Source organism: Terrapene carolina, unplaced genomic scaffold (genome assembly GCF_002925995.2).
Source record: "Terrapene carolina triunguis isolate 2854851 unplaced genomic scaffold, T_m_triunguis-2.0 Scaffold68, whole genome shotgun sequence".
NCBI classification, from domain to species: Eukaryota; Metazoa; Chordata; order Testudines; family Emydidae; genus Terrapene; species Terrapene triunguis.
The window spans coordinates 53972330-53992782 of record NW_020664419.1 but is presented as its reverse complement, the minus strand read 5'-3'; positions in this window follow the sequence as shown (position 1 = coordinate 53992782).

The following is a 20453-nucleotide window of genomic DNA, read 5'->3' as shown; positions in this document are numbered from 1 at the left end:
GAGGCCAGAAGGTTAGTGCTGTTGTCAGATGCTACCGGTGTGGTGTTCTGCTTTCTCCTATGTTGGTATCACTCGGCTGCGTGCGTGTGTTCCCTCTGTGTGCTGCCCCAGCTCTGCGCAGATAGCTGACCCAGCAGACCCGAAGAGAATCCCCAATAACCACAGAATCTAGTAAGATGCAAAGTCACGTCTGCTAGGTTTATTGCGATCTCAGACACAATTGCAGTTCCCCGTAGATTACTTAGTCTACCGGGCATACTATGAGAAAGTGCCTCTTGGCAAGGACCCGGCTCAGTGGCGGGACTTTCCACTGCCCCCATGGCCAGACAAAGACACCACCCCATGGATACATTCTTATACACAGGTACAAACAAGTTACACATCACTCCTGACGTATTGAGGTGCAACCCCTCTACGTAGTAAGGTGCCGCCTCTCATCTTGTACATGTTGGTTCGATCAAAACAACTCTATCCATCATTTTACCCTTTTGCCCCTGCCATTGGGATGTGTTGGCCTGTTCCATGTTATCTGTGGAATGTTCCAGTATAGTATGTCTTGGTACCATGTTTATACTTTAACTTTGCTAGGTGAATATATATTTATGCAACATCAGCCCTTTCCTTGCCAGCTTCTGTGAGCAGGGCCTGCCTCTGGCTCACAGCTTAACTTTGCTTTATGTTAGCAAAGTCTTGACTATTACTTTAGTTCAGGCCTCATACTGGGCCTTCATTAGGGCCTTCACTTACTACAAGTGCTTGTGCTGCTGTCGACTGGTGGTGTCAGGGAGTTGAGCCATAGCTGGCATAGACAAGACTTCTTTGCACTAAGGGGAGGTGGTACTGAGGTGCCTCGCAATCCTAGGTACCTCTGGAGAGCATCACACCAAGTCAAACACGTGAAAAGCCTTTGTGGCAAGTGGACAGTCAGCCTGAATTTTCCAGACTAATCAGTGAATGGATTAGTTTAGTGGCAATTACTGGCAGATTTTACAGTGCTGGTACGTTGTGTGTATGTGCAGTGCCTCCTAATGCACACTGTAGCTGTAATCTGGGGAAGGAGTTTTCATTTTACTATATGTATTTCATAGTATGCTGGGCTAGCCTCAGGCATTTTGTTGCTTTAGGTGAAATTCAGTATGAGCACCCCTGCCCCCATCAACTATCCTGTCTGATTCTATGTTCTACTCTTTTAATTTAATTTGACATTTTGGAATCAAACTTTCTATTGAATCATATTTTAACTTACTCTGTCTACTTTGTGTTTGTTCATCTTTCCTTATTCTTTGTATCCTTTTTCCCCTCTAGACACTGTACCATGAGGTATTTTTTCCTTTTTCTTTTTTTCTCCTCAAACTTATTTTCTATACTGTGTAATTCTTGTATCTTTATTTTTCCACACCTCTAAAGCCAATGTTCGATAGCTATTGGTTTTCTATTCAAACTGTTTTGCCAGATGCTGTACTTCTTCCATCTTATGGAAAGACAGTTGGACCAATTAGTGATATGCATTCCCAGAAGTAATGAGGCAAAGGGTGCCCATCACCATGGTATCCTCTAAAATTTGGTTTAGGGCTATTATATCAGAAATAGGTTGCATAACTCCTGCAGAGTTTCAGACCAGGGAGTTTCTGGGCTTAGCAGATGTGCAATTTAATTATTGTTGATAAATGCCCTTCTGTATATAATTACTTAGATTTACAAAGGATCTAATATGCAAACAGTGAGTTAATAGCATGTGACCATGGGGCTATGTGAGATCTTCTCTGAATTGTACATTTTGAGGGAATTAAGCAGCTGATAAATGAGGTGGTAAATGGGCTAGTGCCTCAGCCTTTTATAGTTCAGGGATATAAGTTTGAACTGTGCTTCAGGTAACGGGTATGATTAGGCATGGTGCTTTCCTAGTTCTTATTTTTTTTGTTGAAAACACCACATGCAGTTTTGTTCCAGGGATGCCCAGGGCTGATGTAAACAGAGTGTTGCAGGTCAGGTTGGAGTTGTAGCAAATCTGTTTGGGGCAACTTGTACAGAGCCTGCCCAAGCTAGTACTGTTAGTCTCATTTTCACAACCCCTAAATTCATTCATATGCAAAAGTCCAAGTCGTTACATACAATAATGACAGTGCAGCAGCATCCCACTGCTAATAAAGGTTCTTCATCACAAGAACTTTGAGCCAGGACTGTACTTCAGACATTAATAGAGCAAAACATAAGCACCACCTAGTTGATTCCCATGTAACTCCCACAACCTCTTTCTTTCTCTGTGAAAAACTATGTACTTGGCAGAAATTATAGAATGCTCTAATAACTCTGATAAACTCTCTAGAGAAGTCAAAGTCAGAGGTATAGGCAAAATTAACCATTTCTAATAAAGTAGCTTGATACAGAAAATGTAACTTAAATACAACAATAAAGCAATCATATGCATTTACAGTCTCTGGTCACACCACAGCATCTTTGGTGAAATGCTGTGACACCACAATGATGATGATGATAATAATACAACATTATTTTTCTGTGGGTGGGTGGTGGAGGACAGCTGCAGCTGGCCAGCAAATACTATGATCCAGTTTATCAAGTAAATCAGGAAAATGGATCGTCTTTTCCTCAAAACCAGATACACAATGTAGAACATTCTCTATTCTCCCATCCAGTGGCTTACAGGGAGAAGAGCTTTTTTGTTCCCTAGTCTGTTATGGGTCACTAACTTAGATTGTCCCTTTTATAAAAGGGACAAATACCCTCATTTACAAACCCACATGTACAAGTTCTTACCAAAAAAACCCCACTGTAATTATGAATAGTCTGTTTACTCTTATCTTGCTTTGCAATGGCTGAGATGCTGTTCTGCTATCCCCTCAGAATTTTTATTTTATGAACAAATGCAGCTGTACAGCCTGTTGTGTTTGGACTAAGTGCAGTCTGTCACAATAGATACAAAGATAAAAGTAGGGTCATTCTGTGCATGTGTGAAAGACACACATCCATTTAAAACCTGTAGGTTTTTTTTTTTAAAGCAGTAAAAAAATATTCATTTCATGAATCTGGGGGTGCCGATTCTCAGCTTGCTTTCTTCAAGTAAAACACAATGTATTTTAGATCCTGTAAGTTGTGCACTCGGAAAAAATATTACAAGCAAATAGTCTCTGTCAGAGCTTACATGTCTGAACCAGTCTCTGACATCAGTTCAGGGGAAATGTCATGTTAGCAAAGCAGTTTATGAACAGATTGAGGTGAGCTGCTACTGCCATCAAAAAGTATATTTCCAGTTTTAACCATCTTCTGACCTATCGGATATCCTTTAGCTGCCCTATGGCAACACTTAATTCTGTTCTTGTAGCATCTTATCACTAACCATTTGGAGGAAATTCTGGCAGCATGGATCCACTGGATCTTAGGGGATCCATTCATTTTGACAACTGAACTTCTTAATTGTATCATTTAATTGTTCAGGGTTGAAATATCTGACCTTCCTACTATACTTATTACATAGATATCCATGAGCTAGCAGGAAGCCCAAATCACCTGATGCTTAAATAAAACAAAAATTAAAAGATCAGGACCTGAATTTGCAAGCTGGAAAAGAACATCCCTTGGTCTCACCACATTTTTGCCTTGCCATTATTAATTCAACACCAGTGCTGCAACACATGCATCATAAGCAACAAAGTAGTATAATAATGTAGGGGGAAAAAACCCACCAACACGGAGGAGCAAGACAAATAACATGATATGGCCGCCTTCCCTTTTAAGGGTTTCACTTGATTTTTTTTTTGTGTGTGTGTGTGTGTGTGTGTGTGTGTGTGTGTGTGCCTTATTTCAGATTCTTGCAGTGTTTTTACTTTATTTCGTACACAATGTCTGTAAGAATAACTCATAGCATAAGGCAAAGAAGAGTGAAGTGTTCCGAGTCTACCAAAACTAGTCCAAGGTTGAATTAGTTCTTCCTCTGGGAATTAAGTTAAATTTCTGTTACTGTGTTACTCATTACAGCCAGACTGTCTCTGAAATTACTTCAGTTGCCTTGCTTGATATTATATTATCTGCTCTGTCTTTGCAAGCAAGAAATGTAATTTACTACAGAAGGAAAAAAACATTAAGTGGGAGCTGTTGCCTTGTACCTTCCTTGTTTTCTCAGGTGGTGGATTTCTGATAATTGCACTAAACCTGGCTCATATTAAGCAGTGGACTAATTGCATCATAGAATCTGAAAACCAGGCCAATAATAAATATTCCATGCATCCTCTGTTTACTGATGGGTCAGATCACCACCTCCCATGGAAAAACCAAGCAGAGGACCTAGGGAGGAAGGGAAGTGTATGAGATTCCCCATGCACAGTTTTCTCTTGATTGTTCTGTCTGGGTGGTTTTGGCAAGTGAATGGAGCTTCCCCCCCATGATACAATTAAGAAGTTCAGTTGTCAAAATGAATGGATCCCCTAAGATCCAGTGGATCCATGCTGCCAGAATTTCCTCCAAATGGTTAATTTCCCTGGAACCCCCCCTGAAATGGAATTCCAAAGCTCAAAGGGGAATCCATGTTTAACATATACAGCATCAGGAAAAGGGGGAGATGGTGCACATAACAGATCCATCACTCTATCCTCACTGCTGGCCTGACCTGTTCCAGTGCCTCCAATGGGGCTGAGAGTGGGGAACTGAGAGTTGTGATTGACAACCCCCATTCTGTACACAGAAGCTTTCTTCCACAAACTCATCCCTTCATGACAATTGGAGCCTAAGTGTTTATGGATGGTCAAACCACAGGTTTCTAGCCCATTGAAGTCAATCTGATTATATTTATTGAGAACACAGCTAGGCCAGGAATACTTTGATCCTGTTCTGAGAATTTTTCCTGTGGAGAAACAAATGGAAGTGGATAGTTTACACTGATTCCAAATAGCTGCCATTTTAATTTTGTTTTGTTACTGGGTGAACAGAGCCCTTTATTACTAAGCCTTCTATAGTAGGATTAAAAAAATAAAAACCAAACCAAACCCCAGTGCTGGACCATATTTTCTTCAAAAGCCCGAGAGCCATGATTTTAACTTTTAGAATTATACATGAATATCTTCGATTAAGCTGTGCATCTCTTACTGTATTCAGTCTGAGTGGTGCCTATCTCACATTCCCATTGAATATAAAATGTTTTATATATTTATATTTACAATCACAGAGGGGAAGCCAGGGTGTATACAAAAACAGGTGTTTGGATATGTGGTTTCCCATATTGACATCAAGATGTTACATGTAAAACTCAGCAGACTTTGCAGTAAAGGGGTGATTTTGAGTAGAGGAGTGCAGCTCCGTTTGATGCTGTGAATGTGTGACTGCACTCTGCCAATTCCATTTCCTTGATGCCCCTTTATCTCTTTTGAACACAAGTGGCTCTGTACTTTCTTCTTTGGTGCCCCTTCACTAGCTGGGATGTCATCCCTGAACAAGTGTGCGAAAATACAGCCCCTCGCTCCTGTCAAATTCTTCTCTAAAACTTACCTTTACTCATAGTCCCTCAAACATTTAAGTTCAAGATAGACCAACCAACCCAGAAGTAACGTGACGTGTGTTTTAGCAACCCCATAACCTTATCTATGTACTCCTTCCTCTATGGCTGGCATTTATCTCCAGCTCTTTCATGAAACATTGGTGGGGATTATGTGAACAAAATCAATGAATTTATGAGGTGTACCCCTCACCTATTATATAGCCCAGTGTCATTATTTATATAGTAGTATGAATATGGATAACTATTAGCACATAAATAGAAGACTCTTGATGGGATTTTCAAAAAACACAGAAGTCACTTAGGAGCACAGGTCCTGTTGCTTTAGCACACTTGAAAATCCCCCTCATTGTCTCTACCTCTAAACTAAGACAAAATAATCTGATGAATGATACTAAGAAGAGGTAATGGGAGGGCAATGAACATCAGGGTAATGGGAATAATATGGGAGGATTTTGTTTTGATTGGTAAGGATAATACATACAACCTGAAGGTTCAAGTATGTATTTTTGGTGGGATACTCTTTCTTTGAAGAGTGTTTCTTTGGAGGAAAAGGAAGTTTTTTAAACCAGCCCTGACACAATACAAAGCTTCTCAGTTCAACAAAACTGCTAGTGTGACTGCTACCCATGAATCTTACATCAGGATAGCCAGATCCATGCAGGAATTAAATTAAGGGACGTATACTATGGACTATGACAACCTAATTCAGAGGTGAGTCTAAGAGACTAAGAAAGTCTACAAGGAGTCTAAATTGGTTCTCTCTGGATATATTTAGGCTCTGTTAGACTCACTGAGCAAAATTCACAGGTGATGTACAAGTTAGACCCAATTACACTAATTTAGATCTGCACCTCTACACTCAGAATCCCTTAGAGATACTTACACACACATCCTACTGGTGTCTAAAGGGATTCAACACTGGTATAATTTACATGCCTAGAGTAGAGCTGGTTAGAGAACTTTTGACACAATCATATTCCATTAGAATATGGAGATCCATAGAAATCCAAATGCTTTGTGAAATTAGGTTGATTTTTCCAGAATTTTGTTTTGGGAAAAAAACTCGAAAGAAAGTTCAATTATCATCCAAACATCCCATTTCATTATTTTTGTAATGAAACATTTTGATTTTTTTCATTTTGAAACAACTTTTCATTTCTATTTTTTAGGAGCTGGGTGAAGCCTTATGGGTTGATTTAAAACCCCATTTTTAGATTGGTAGGTGTAAACTCATCCTTCAGTTAACATAACTATAAGCATAAGCCCCACCTAAGACAAAAGGTGTGAATGAACCCAACCTATGAGCAAAATTTTAGCTGAGTATTGTTTTGAGTATGTGTGTGTCTATGTGCGGGGGAGAGGTCACACAGAAACTGAGAGCAGACAAGACCAGACAGAGAGAGAGAATGTCTGAAAGCATGGTGGCTGACTTTGGAAGAATCCTAGAAGTTTTTGGATCAGGGGAATAGGCTAAAAGAGTGCTCTAGGTTCTGTAAGCAAAAAGAAGCTGTGTCTAGCTATTTGATTCCCTCTGCATTTGGAGACCCTGGATTTTGTACACTCTTTGTAATTAAACAAAGAAAATACCAGACTCAATTTCTACTTCCAACTGGAACAACCTACTATACCCTGAAGTTTTGCCTAGTGGCTTGGGCCAATAAAGGGGTAACAATATATATTATAATACACAATATAAAAGTCAAAATAAAAATGAAATGTTTTGATTGACCTGAAATGATAAAAATGTTTTTGAATATTCATTTGAAGAGAATTTTGAAATTTTGGGGATTTTTTCCAATTCAGAACTAAGCCAGATTTTGAAATCTCAAAAGCCCTTGTGAAATGGAACTTCTGTCCTCCACATAGCTCTCTTTAGAAGGTGGAAAAAGGTGTAAGGTGGCTGCTAGGTCATCAGTGTGCAATTTTCCTCAGTTTAGACTCCATTAGACATCTAAGTAGCTCTAAAGAGAGCCTAACTGAGTGCAAGGGAGACTAATTTCCACATTACTTCTGAACTTCTCCCGGAGGCTTTAGTCCTATATGTTCATGAGAGGCTACATTTTATTTCTGTAACCTGTTTCTGCTTACACGGAGAATCCTTTTCCGAGCCAGAGAAGGAACAGCAATGGTCCTCCAGAAAAATCATCCATTTACAAAATTGGGCATCTAAAGCAGGTCCCAATTCTATATTTAGCTACCTTAATAAAAGTGGACAAATTTTAAGAGGTGCTGAGCATGTCCACTGACTCCAGGGTGAGTTTTTATGTGTTCAGCATCTTTGAAAATCAGGCCACTTTTATCTATGACCATATATGGATTTATGTGCCTACCTCTATGTACGTAAGCTTGGAAATTTTGGTGTAAGTTTATTTGGGAGTACATCTTTTCTCCAATTTGGCAGAAATTAGAAATGACCTTAGCACTGCAAAACATTCCCTGCCTCCCCACCAGCCCTGAAAAACATATTTCCATGCTGCTTCCAATATCTGTCTGCTTATAGAGCAAATTATCAAGGATTTTTGTCTCCGTTTCCTGCATGGTAGTGAGATATATGGCTTGTTGGGCAACTGAGCCAGCCTATAATGGGGGGATTTATTTTATTTTAATGGAAGATGGTAAATACTAATAAGGTTTTCCTCTTTTATGTGAATACAAGTTACAAATAAAAACCTGATCTTTAAGTGATGGCTCCAGTAATTCTGTTCAGTTTTTCGTAAAATATATGTACATGGATTTTTTTTTTTTGTGGTGAGTAGCTGAAAATAGGAGGTAATACAAGGTAACAAGACATTACTGAATATTTGTTTACAAACTCATTGGGCTTAATGAAAATGATCTTTAACGCTGCTCTTTTTGGTTTGGTTTGTCTGCAGTGTGAAGGGAAGTGAGAATTTCATCTCTTGGTTTGGCTTTTTGCTGGAAGTGCAGGAAAATGAGTTTCTTTCCTCTGCTTTGTTTTTAATCTGTTTTTGTGTGCTCTGTTTGACTTGACTTGGTGGCAGAGGAGTTGGACTTCTCACTTTTTATTGTTTAGTGTTTGGTGTAAAGGGACGATGACTCCTTTCAAGGTGGATATAGATGGATAAATTAGGTGGACAATTGAGATGAGTCAGTATGCTGGAAGATACATGTCAGGGCAACTCTCTGCAAATGGCAGAAGTCACCTGTCTTAAGATTCTATCAGCTAATCTGTTTAGCATGTGTAGCCAAGGTGTAATAGATAACTGATTCCTTGGAGTTGAGATTTCAATTAGATAATGCCAGAATAAATTAATAAAGCCAACATGCTTCACAATTTTATTGTGGAATTTCAATATCATAGGGTGGCCCTGCATGGAGCATACTCCTGTGGCAGGCCATGGCACAACAGATATGCTTGTCTCAGTTTCCCCTCAGTCTGGCCATAAAAAGGTCACAATCTCTCTCTCCTCTGGGCTTAACTTATTAAGGTACACATATAATAGTTCATAGAATGCTCCTGGTAAACCATTTTCCCAATTTCCACAGTAAAACATAGAAAGGTACCGTGTTGTTCCATTCTCCTCTCCAAGGACACCACGCAAAGTCACTCACCCATGAATCCAACAGCTCCTGGTTCCCAGTTCTTTTCTGCCCTTGCTCCAGGGCCCCATTCTCCAGGCCATCTACTGTGTTTGTTTACACAGAAGAGTCATGGGACTGGTCACTCCACCTAGAGTGACTCTTCTGTCCAAACAAACAGACCCATGACTCAGCTCTTTTTGGCCTCCTGGCACTGGCTCTTAAGCTCAGGAAGGCCCACAAGCCAGTCTCTCTGCTTTCTGCAGACTGTGTCTTTCCCAGGCAACTTTCACTGTCTCCATCAGTCTGTGCTCCCAGGCTTCTCACCAGACCTCCCTACAACTCACCACGTCCTCCCCATTGCAGATTCTCCCTGCCCCACCCTCTTATTTGGCCAAACTGGAAGCAACTGTTCTGTCACAGTGGAGCTGGACCTATTTAATTTACATGGGACAGCCACCCTGTGACAGCAGTGACATGTGGCAGGTTGAGTGAAACGCATCCAAGGTGACAATGAGACCTTGTCAGATCCTGCTGCAAGCTTAGTTCTGGCATAAACTGATTCCAGCCAGGTATGCAGAAATCAATCAGGCTCTTTCAGACAAAGGGGCTGGGTATAGCTCTGATTATTTTTTTATCATTCTTGATGTGCATAAGGTGACTAGTTGCACAGTTAAATTTATTTGAGCACACATTTATCTCTTGTGCTCATGGACCAGTTTATGGTTTTGGTGGGAGACAGTCTACCAGCATTAAGGGGAGTGGCACACTGCCAAAAGTTCAAGCTGGTATATTAGTTATTGATTGAGTTTATACAGATTTTTGTCCTTAGAGATACCAGTGTATGTGCTGGAGTTGGCTGGAATGGGCTGACACGGGACTGTCTGTAAGTGATAGACTCCCTAGTCTCCAAAGTATGAGGAGAACTCCCTCAGGGCCAATCACATGCTCAACCTCATCTGTGGAGCTTTGTTGGATAGTTCAGAAATTGAGATTACTTCCAGCCCTGAGAAATCTAACTATCACCTTATCTGTTCTAGCATTGTAGCTATTCCATAATCCATATTTTATATCAGTACTGGACCAAGTTCTTTCATCAAGGCCTCAGCAAATTATGAATTTGAGACTTTTTTACCAAACTTCATTTGAGATATAACTGGGTTTCCTTTTCATTGACATCTATTAGAGGACCTTATCCTGCCTGTCTCTAGTGCCTAGAGGCCACTGTGATTTAGTGATGAGCTGTGGGAATTGAACCATCTGTTCCATAGATCAGATAGGAGATTGCTGAGAAGTTACTCTGACTCAGATCTTCTTTTTTACAGGAAATTTGTGGGCTCAGAAAAGAGCTATTACTGAGGCCAAGAAATGTTACTTAGCACCAGGCACAGACAAGGCATGGAACCATGTAATTGATCTTTTTCAAGTTATCCACAGTCTAATTACTCTAGACTACCTCTGTTCAATGGACTTCTGTCAATGGATCACTTTGATTAATGTATGATATTCTTTATAAAGAAGATAGGTTGACTCAAGGCTGGACATTGAGGTCTGTGGGCTCCCAATGGACTGTCATCCATTGGATGCTTTTGATTTCTCTGCTGACAACATCTATGTTCTTCTGGATTTCTTTAGGCCCAACATTCATGGTTCTTTTCTATCTTCATTGTTTAAGGTAAGTGGGGTAGCTTTGGTTCTACTACTGAAAGGCATTACTAATGTAACCCCTTTGGGGTTTAAAGAGCATGGCCCCTTTAAATCTTTTTCCCAGGCGGGAGGGAGAGAGTTAAAAAAAAAAAACTCCAGGGGGCGGCACTAAAGTTCCACGGGGAGAGAGAGGCAGTCTGAAGGCCCTGAGAAAGTGAAGCAGGAAGAACCTGCCTGAGGCCTAAAAAGAACAGGGCTGATCGGGGACAGCCCAGGACAGGAGCCAGGAGAAGCACTGTGCCAGGAAGGAATCGCCCAAGGAGGACAGGCCAGAGCTGAACCCAGTATCACTGCTGCCCAAAGCTGCATGGGGCTGTGAGTACTGGGGCTTGTAACTCTGCATTGGAAACAAAGAGGAAGGTTGCTAGCTAGTTAAGTGGGGAGGTGGTCGCTCTGTGTGGCTTTGCAGAGAGCGGCAGAAAAGGGCACCAGACGGGTTTGCTGGCAATAGTTTACTGGCGCCGAAGATGACCAGAAGCACCCAAGACTTATCACTGGACTGAAACTTTGCCCAGGACTCCTGAACTCTGTGTGCAGACACATTGCTCAGTGTCTGCCTGTGACAAGTCCTCTGCCCACCCCTCTTCCTGGGGCCCACTGGCTGCCCCAATAAAGCTCAGAGAGGCTTCTAGTTATCCAGCACCCGTGGCTTTATTTACACACAATTCTCCCACCACCAGTGTTGAGCTATTTACAAGACTTACAGGGTTAGATTCCCTCTTTTCCTGCAGTCAGCCCACAGCTAGGAGACTGACCTTTCCCTGGCTGGCTTTTCTAATGGCTCCCAGCCCTTATAACTGCTGGCTTGTCAGGCCCGCAAGTGGAGCCAATCCCCAGGCCAGGCCTCAGGTCTGTTTCACCAGCCCCAATCTATTTCTCTTGATTGGAGTTGGCTGAGCAGGGCTAATTAGGTGCCTTTGCACCAGCACCCTGCTACACACCTCCCCCCTTAAGCTGATGCCAGGCCTGGTCTTCCTCAGCCTCGCTTTCCTCGGCCGGGGGTTTTACTCTTGGGTTGGGCCCCCTGCCCAGCCGAGGGATCCCCGGGCACAACTCCGTGGGGCTCTGGCACTCCCCACCCACAAAAGGTGCATTGGGTAGGGGGTGGGGCACCCCACATCTCCACGCTCACCCAGAGGTCCTCACACCAGTCATACGGTTGGGCCGGCCGCCCCGGAGGCTCCCCTTCCTTTTCTAGGGGAAGTGATGGCTCAGAGCCCACTGCCTGGAGTCGGCCCTCTGTCCCTTCGATGTTGGGCCTCCCCTTGTTGTGTTTCTTCCACCTTCCCCGGGGTTCCCTCCCCCGGGTGGTCCTGCTCGGGAAACTCCCTTTCCTCCTTGGTTACTCCCTCAGGCTCCCTATTTTGGCTTGGTTGTCTAGGCTGCTCGGCTTTTCCCCCTGGAGGTTGTGGGGTCCCCCCTTGCCCCGGGTCCACCTCCACCAGGGTCTTGCCCTCTCTTTCCAGGGTTCTCTTCCCCTTTCTTCAACAGTCCCTCCTCCGTGGTGTCTCTCTCCCCTTTTGGGAAGGGCGCCAGTCCAGCCCCAGGACCACGGGGTAGGCCAACCCCTCTATTACCCCCACCTGCTTCCAGGTAAACCACCCTTGCACTTCAGGGGGTATCTGGGCCACGGGACAATATTCCCTATCCCCGTGGATGCATTCCACTAACATCCTTTTCCCAGGGATAAGCCAATGTGGCTTCACTAAGCGCCGCTGTATAAGGGAGCGAGCAGAGGCTGTGTCCACTAGACCCCTCTGGGGCCTTTTCCCAACCTGCACCGGGATAGTGGCCAACCCATGCCTCTTTTTCCACCCCCCAAACTTAATCCATCCACAAAATTTAGCTGCCCCACATTCCAACACCGGGCAATCCCAGCTTTTATTTCCCAGCTGTCCACACTGCCAGCATACAAGCTGCCCCGGGCGGCTAGGGGTCCCCTTGGGCTCCTCCCGTCGCCTGTCTACCAGCTTCACCCCAGCATGCTCACGGGGTTTCCTGTCCCCCGCGGGGCCCGATGCCCCCTCGGCAGGAAGTTGGCCTCTGCATATTCCTCCGTTCTCTGCACGGCCGCTTCTAGGGTGGCCGGCTGATATCGCCGCATCCAAACCTGCACGCTGTCGGGGAGGCACTGTATAAACTGTTCAAGGATCACTTGATCCATTATCTGTCCCACGGTGTGGGCATCGGGCCTCAACCACCATGTTGCCCAGTCTGTTAATCTTTGAGCAAAGGCTCGGGGCCGCACGCCCCCTAGGCTGCCCGAAACTTTTGCCGATATTTCTCAGCCGAAAGCCTGAGGTGGTCCAAAATCGCTGCCTTCACTGCATCGTAGTCCCTGGCTTGGGCGTCCGTCAGGGCCATACACGCTGCCTGTGCCTCCCCAGCGAGATAGGGGGCCAGCCGCAGGGCCCAGGTTGTCCGGTCCCATCCCGCGCCCAGGGCCACCCGCTCGAAGGTACCCAAAAAGGCCTCGGGGTCATCTGCTGGGGCTATCTTACAGAGGCTGAGGCCCGGGTGCCATCTCCCCCAGCAGGACTCACCAGCTTTTGCAGGAGCTGCTGCTGCACCGTCGACTGCTCCTTGATGAAGTCCTGTAGGGCCCTCTGTTGTTCTGCCTGCCAAGCGAGTAGAGCCTGCCTCTCCACCTGGTGGGCCTGCTGGAAGGACTGCAGTGCTTTCTGCATCTGTCTGTTGCTCGGTGAGCCACCGCAGGTGCTCTCCATTGCCGGGTCACCAAACTGTGTCTTTGGCACTAGATCCTGGACAAGCCCCGACTTGTGACAAGTCCTCTGCCTACCCCTCTTCCTGGGGCCCACTGGCTGCCCCAATAAAGCTCAGAGAGGCTTCTAGTTATCCAGCACCCGTGACTTTATTTACACACACAGTTCTTCTACCACCAGTGTTGAGCTATTTACAAGACTTACAGGGTTAGATCCCTCTTTTTCCTGCAGTCAGCCTACAGCTAGGAGACTGACCTTTCCCTGGCTGGCTTTTCTTCTGGCTCCCAGCCCTTATAACTGCTGGCTTGTCAGGCCCGCAGGTGGAGCCAATCCCCAGGCCAGGCATCAGGTCTGTTTCACCAGCCTCAATCTATTTCTCTTGATTGGAGCTGGCTGAGCAGGGCTAATTAGGTGCCTTTGCACCAGCACCCTGCTACACTGCCCTTCCAGACTGTGCTACCACTGGGCCTGTAGGGCCTTGGTTTGAATGCAACCCTGTTTTACCCTCCCCTATATGTCCCCTTGTTGTTTTTCTCCTCTCATCCCTCTGTAAATAAATATTTCCCTTGTTATATTCATTGTACTTTTCCGGTGTGTGTGTGTGTGTGTTCACTCTGCAGGGTTTGGAACAGGTGCCCCTGGGGTGGAAGGGATTTCTCCTGCTGCATTCCTGCGCGCGCCTTCTCTTGGCCAGAGCTGCCTGCAGAGCAGACTCCATCTTGGCCACGAGAGCGCTAAAGTTACACCAATGTTTCACTAAATGCTTGAAAGGTGCCAACCATCCTTAAATATGTGGAGGTCCACTGTCTATGAGATACTATTGCTTGATGCTGAAGTGCACACAGGCTAAAGACACCATTTACTGAATCTTTAATTTGACATTTTATATAGTGACTTTAGAATTTCAGAAAGGGGCCGGAACATCCACCTCAATGTGTCTGTTCCCCAAGTAGGTACAGCATGAGCAGTAATAAACCAAACTTCTCCACATTGCCCTGTAATGGTGCCTCAGATATGACCTGGAGATCGCACCTCTGATATGAGAGGGTAGTTTAACCTCCATGGCCATTCATTCTTTGGACACTCTTATGAAATTGAAAGCAAGAAAGTGGGCCAATCAATGGAAAATGCTATGTCAATTTTTGTGATCTGGATACCTGTTAATAGAACCTAGACTGACACCTCCAACTCATTTCACATAATTAATGAATAGCTGTTGAATGAGGAAAACTTTCAACCTGGCCTGCTATCACGCTTGTAGCATAGAGAGAAGAGGCTTGGTGTTCTGTTACAAAATCCCAGAGCCATTTAGCTCCTCGAGGTTGACAGATTGCAGAGGTTTGCATATTTATTTTAAAGGCCAGCTGGTATAAATCTGTGTAGCTTCAATGAAACTCCACTGATTTATACAAGCTGAATATCAGGATCCTTGTTTTTAGTTTTTCTAGTATGTTTCTTTTCATATGTTGATCTACAGGTTCTAAATCTCAAATGCCAAACACTGCAGGAGTGCACTGCTATAGTTTAAATTTTAAATGCCCTTAAATCAGAAAATTCCAAAGTTAAGGTTCCCACAGCTATTGTAACTCAGACTCCCTTGCTCATGTGTAAAATTTTGTATTGAATATGTTGTTAAGTTTTATGTTTTAGCATATATGTGTAGCAGAATTTGGCTGCTGTGAGAAGTATAACAGACTTTCTAATATTTATGTGTGTAAAATCTCAAGCCTATGATTGCATTATAGTTTATTTGGCATTTGATTCCCATGATTTAGAGAGGGTTTTTTATTCTAAAACAAAACACCACTAGCACCAAAGCAAAGAAATGTATGGCACACATTCAAAAAATGCACTGTTATATGTGCATTGATTTGCATATGCAGTTTGAGATTTAAATAATGTATCATTGTATGTTGCTAAAAAATTTTTTTAGTCAGTTCATAGGGCAACTCTGGAAAACATCTATATGCTATACTAAAACTCCACTTCGACACTTTATACAATCAACAAGAAAACCATACCAGCCAAATACAGCCAGATAGCATCCAACACTAGCCGGGTTAAATTTCCTAACCATCAGGCAAACCATGGCACTAAAAAGAAGACTTTGTATCCCATTAGTATAAAGACTGGAGAAAGAGGGGACAGCAGATAAATCTGGCACTACACCATTAAAAACCCAACAAAGGAGGGAAACAAAAAATAACACGGTGAAGTATAAGCCAATCAAAATAAGTGAGACTTGCCATGAAGGCAGCTTCTGAGGGACTTTGAAAAGCTTCCTTCAGAAACATGTTCTGCAGCCAAAAGCCCTTGAAAGAAACAGCACTGCATACTGCCTGATCCTAATAAACTAGGGACTGACCAGACTTTCCCTGACTGAACCTACTTGCTAGGAAGGGAAATAGGGTGAGACAACTCAAGTATTCTTAATGAAAGGGATGGGATTAAGGGAACTCTAGAGAATGGGATTTGTCACAAGAGTAGGAGCTACTTGTGTGAGTAAGGATTGCAATATAAATCCCATCCCCTTTAGTCTGTATGTTCCTCAAGTAAGAGAGGAGATGATTAACTATTTTCTATTGTAGTCGGATATCGTTGCCTAGCATTATTAAAGTTGCCTGACACTTCCCATTATAACATGCTGTTTTCAGTTGCTTCTAACTTTGCTAATCTTTAGCTGTTGGGACTGAAAGTTTTCATGCTCAGTCTCAGGCTTATTTTTGTGTATGGAAGAGTTCCTAAGAATGAGGCTAGGGAAAAATAAGATGTTTTGCCCATGTTAAAATATTCTGATGATCTTGTCTTTGAATAGCTTTAGGACCTCTCTGCTTTGGAGCAGGAGTTGAAATTTGAGTAGCTTCTATGTCAAGGATGTGCCTTTTGCTATCTCCATTAAACTCTGCCCATATTTGGCCAAGTTATAAACCTTTGAAAAGTTGCAGTTTGCACATGCTCAGTAGAGACTTTGATTTTAACAGTCAAAATATCTGACAATTCCATTCTCACTGAGCATGCTCGAGCTTCTCCACTGCTGACCAGACTCTGCATGCACCGTTCCCATAGAGTGACTGGGCCTGCTCCATGCCCTCGCAGATTTTATGTGTGAATAGACTGTACACGCACCATCCTCACAGAACAACTGAGCCTCCTCCAGGCTAAAGATACAAGGGCAAAACCAGACTTTCCCTGTAATTCAGTGGTGCTGAAAAAATTTGTACAGTGGAGGTGCTGAGGGCCATTGAACCCAACTGTAAACCCTGTATATGATGGAAACCACTTCAAGCCAGTGGTTGCGGCAGCTCTCCCAGCATTTCTAGTTCCAGCACCTATGCTGTAATGGGTGCTCCCAGATGCTCCAGGCCATGGTTAGGAGGGTGGGCATAAGAAAATTGTCTCTTCTTTGCTCACAATAAGCCCTTTGCTGGAAACCAGGTAGCTTGGAGGAGGAAACTGTCAGATTCAAATGCAGAGGGAACACAAGCTGGACTAGGATTGAGAAAAAGGAGCAGAATCAGATAGGGAGTCTGCTGGGTCTGGAAAAGGGGAAGAGAAAGTATGGCTGGGACTGACTGGGCAAGGAGACTTCAATGAAAAACCTGAGGAGTGTACACTGGGACTGGGTAGCAAAGAGGGACTGGGGGAAGAAGACGGGGTGGAGAAAAGATAGGAGTGGGACAGGTTAGAGAGGGTGGGGTAGAAAGGGTATGCTTGAGGAATGATCAAAAGAGTCTGTGCCCACTGGAGCACACTCCCCTTCAGAGCCAGGAATGGAGCACCAGATTCCTTAATCTCAGCATTCCTCTCCTGTCAACAAATATCCATGAAACCCACTGGCAACCCCTTCTAGTGTAGGTCTACATAGAAGATAACCTACTACTGCTATCCATTCCTCCATTAGTTCGAGTTAGTCTGTGAAGTGAATCTAAAGATTCCAATCCTGCTCGTAAATCACGTGCATGTCCATATGGTGCCATGTGATGGATTTTCTGTTTTTCAGATAGTTATTTAAAAAACGAACAAACAAGGAAATTAGACATAAGACTTACTTATATAACGTTGTTAATCAGGGCCATCCCTAGGAGGGTGTGGGGCCCAAGACATAGGTGCTGGGGTGCTCCCCCCGGCTCTGCCCAGGCCCCACCCCCATTCCACCCCTTTCCCCAAGTCTCCAACCCCGCCCTGCTTCTTCCCACCCCTGCCATGCCTCTTCCAGACCCCACCCCACCTCTTCCCCGCCCAGTTCCGCCCCCTCCCCCAAGCGCACTGCACCCTCTCTCCTCTCCCCCCTCCCTCCCAGCACCTCCTGATGCTGCAAAACATCTGATCCATGGCAGGCAGTAGACGCTGAGAGGGAGGGTGAGGCGCTGATTGGTGGGGCCCGCCAGCGGGCAGGAGGCGCTGGGGGGAGGGGGAAGTTCTGGTAAGGGGGCTCCTCCTTGCCGCCCACCTGCCTGCCGCTAGCCGCTCTCCTCCCCGTTCGCCTCCTCACCCCACCCGCCTCCTCATGATTTTATAGAGACGCGGGGCCCCCTAAAACTCGGGGCCTGGGGTGGTTGCCCTGATTCATCGTACCCAAGGGACGTCTCTGTTGTTAATGTTCCAAAGTAACACATTCAAGGGTTAGGTTGCCCGTGCAACCTTAATTCATCTTCTTTGTGCATATGCATTGTAATAAAGTATTTAATTACATGCTCACATATTATTTTTCTACAGGATCCCTGCCTCATTCGGTATACAAGATAGATAATATTCTGAGGATGAATCAGGGCTGTATAGTAAAGGAGGCTGTTATCTGTAGAACCCTAGCTTCATTGTTGCAGAAGTTGGAAGGTGTGTAGTGGATGAGGTAGGGGCTTGCAGGAAGAGAAATTTCCTGGTTTAAGCAGTTGAATGCTACCCTAGAGTACTGGATTCTATCCCTGCCTCTGCTACAGAATTTCTATGTGATGCTAAGAATTCTCTTAAACCAAACTTTTCACTGGTGTCACAAATACTGTATTCCTCATTTTCTGGGTGTGCAATTTAGTATCCTGAGATCTGATTTGCAGAAGTTCAGAGCACTCACAGCTGTATCTGAAGTCACCTGAGCTATGCTTTGAACATATGACATACTCTTAAAAAAAAAAAATCAGGTCCTAATTATCTCAAATTGGGCACCCATAATTAGTGGAAACTTTTGACCTTAATCTCTGTATGCCTCAGTCCCTCATCTGTAAAATAGTGATAATACCATCCCTATCTGAGTGCTTCATTAATGTTTGTGAAGCACTCAGATAGCACAGTGATGAGTGCCATAAGAATGGACATGAGAAATTTAATAATTCTGTCTTCAGGACAGGGTTTGAATGGTAAATAAAGTCTGGGGCCACACATTGAACAGTGAAAGAAAAACAAAATATTGAATAGCTGTTCATTAAGCATTGTCCATTCTGTGCATTCGATGAGGCAAGGGTCCTGTGGAAAAATATTATGTGATTAATAATTAAGGATTGTATCATAATGCATACACAGAAGGGGGCTGAATTAAGGTTGCACAGGCAACCTTAATTCTTACTTTCTAACTATTAGTACTTTACTTTGCTACCCTAATAATGTTCTTTTAATATAGTTTTTGTGTGTAATAGTAATAATGATGCTGTAGGTGAATGTGTACTGTGTCTGACACTTAATTCGTATGGAAAAAATCATTAATTTGAAGTTTTGGAGGACAGAGGTTGTGCAGTGTTGTTGTTGTTTTACTATATCCAAAAGGGTAAGAGTTCAGTAATTTAATGTTCATATTGTAGCTTTGATGAGACAGGTGGAATGAGGGCTGGAAAAATAATGCAGTTTGAAGACAAAACAATGGAACATGTAAGCAAACATTGGTAACAAGGAATAAATCTCCTTTCAGCTTTTCACTTGTTTAGGTTCTTCTCTGTTAAAAACTGTAAGCTATGCATATAATTAGACATTCATGCTGCCAGAATAAATCACTTTTGTGAACACACTGATGCAGCCTGACATACTGAGCCCAAGCTGGCAGGCCTGCCTCTAAATAAGGATCTGCTGAGTAGATGACATGAACTTCTTATGCATTTCAAATAGACAGTGCAAATCCTTTAACAAGCATCCTCTCTGTTTTTCAGACTCCCACTGAGTCTGAATATTACTGATTTATCTGAACAGTCCTGTGCACATACAGTATATAAGTGGTACTGTGTTTATCACAGCTTTTTGCTGATGAGCTATGAATTCTGTTCTCCTAATTTACTGGTATTTATTTATTTCCCATAAGCAGTTTCCAGTGTGCATGAAATATTTCTTCATATGCAGATTTATCTGCATGCACACAAGGAGTTTTTCATCCAGATGACATTCAAAAGGCTTGTGCTAAATTCATCCCGATAAAATACTTTTTTGGAGCCACATCTTTAAAAGCAGTTTTTAAATACTCTGGCTACTGGGTGATTGCTTTATATTTAGTTATATGGAGACCAATTCAGTTTCTGGTGTGAAAACAGAGTAAAGTGCATTTCTGTGGGTAAATTTAGACATCTCTTGCATTGTCAATGGTATTCATTGACGTCAATGGTGTTGAACAAGCTAAGTGCAGTACTGGTGCATTCATGAGTGGAAGCTGAGGCCTGTGTCTAAAAATTGTCCACACTTCAAAGGCATAGTGTGTGTGCACATAGGGCATTCCTCAGTGTTAGCCAGTGACTGCTGTGCAGATGTGCAAGAATAATGTCACTTAAACTGGGACAATTATGAAGCCAAAAAGAGCATACAAGACAAGGGAGACATACTGCTGGTCACCACAATGGATAACTTTGCTAACTTCCTAAGTTAGCTGCTCCTGTTATAGGAAGAGCGGGCACATTTGCCAACTTTCTATGTCCCACTATATCCTGTTTTTGTATTGACTGTTGAGATATTGTTCCAATGGCCAATCTGGGTGTTTGAGCTGGTGCAGATATTTCATAATGTGTGGA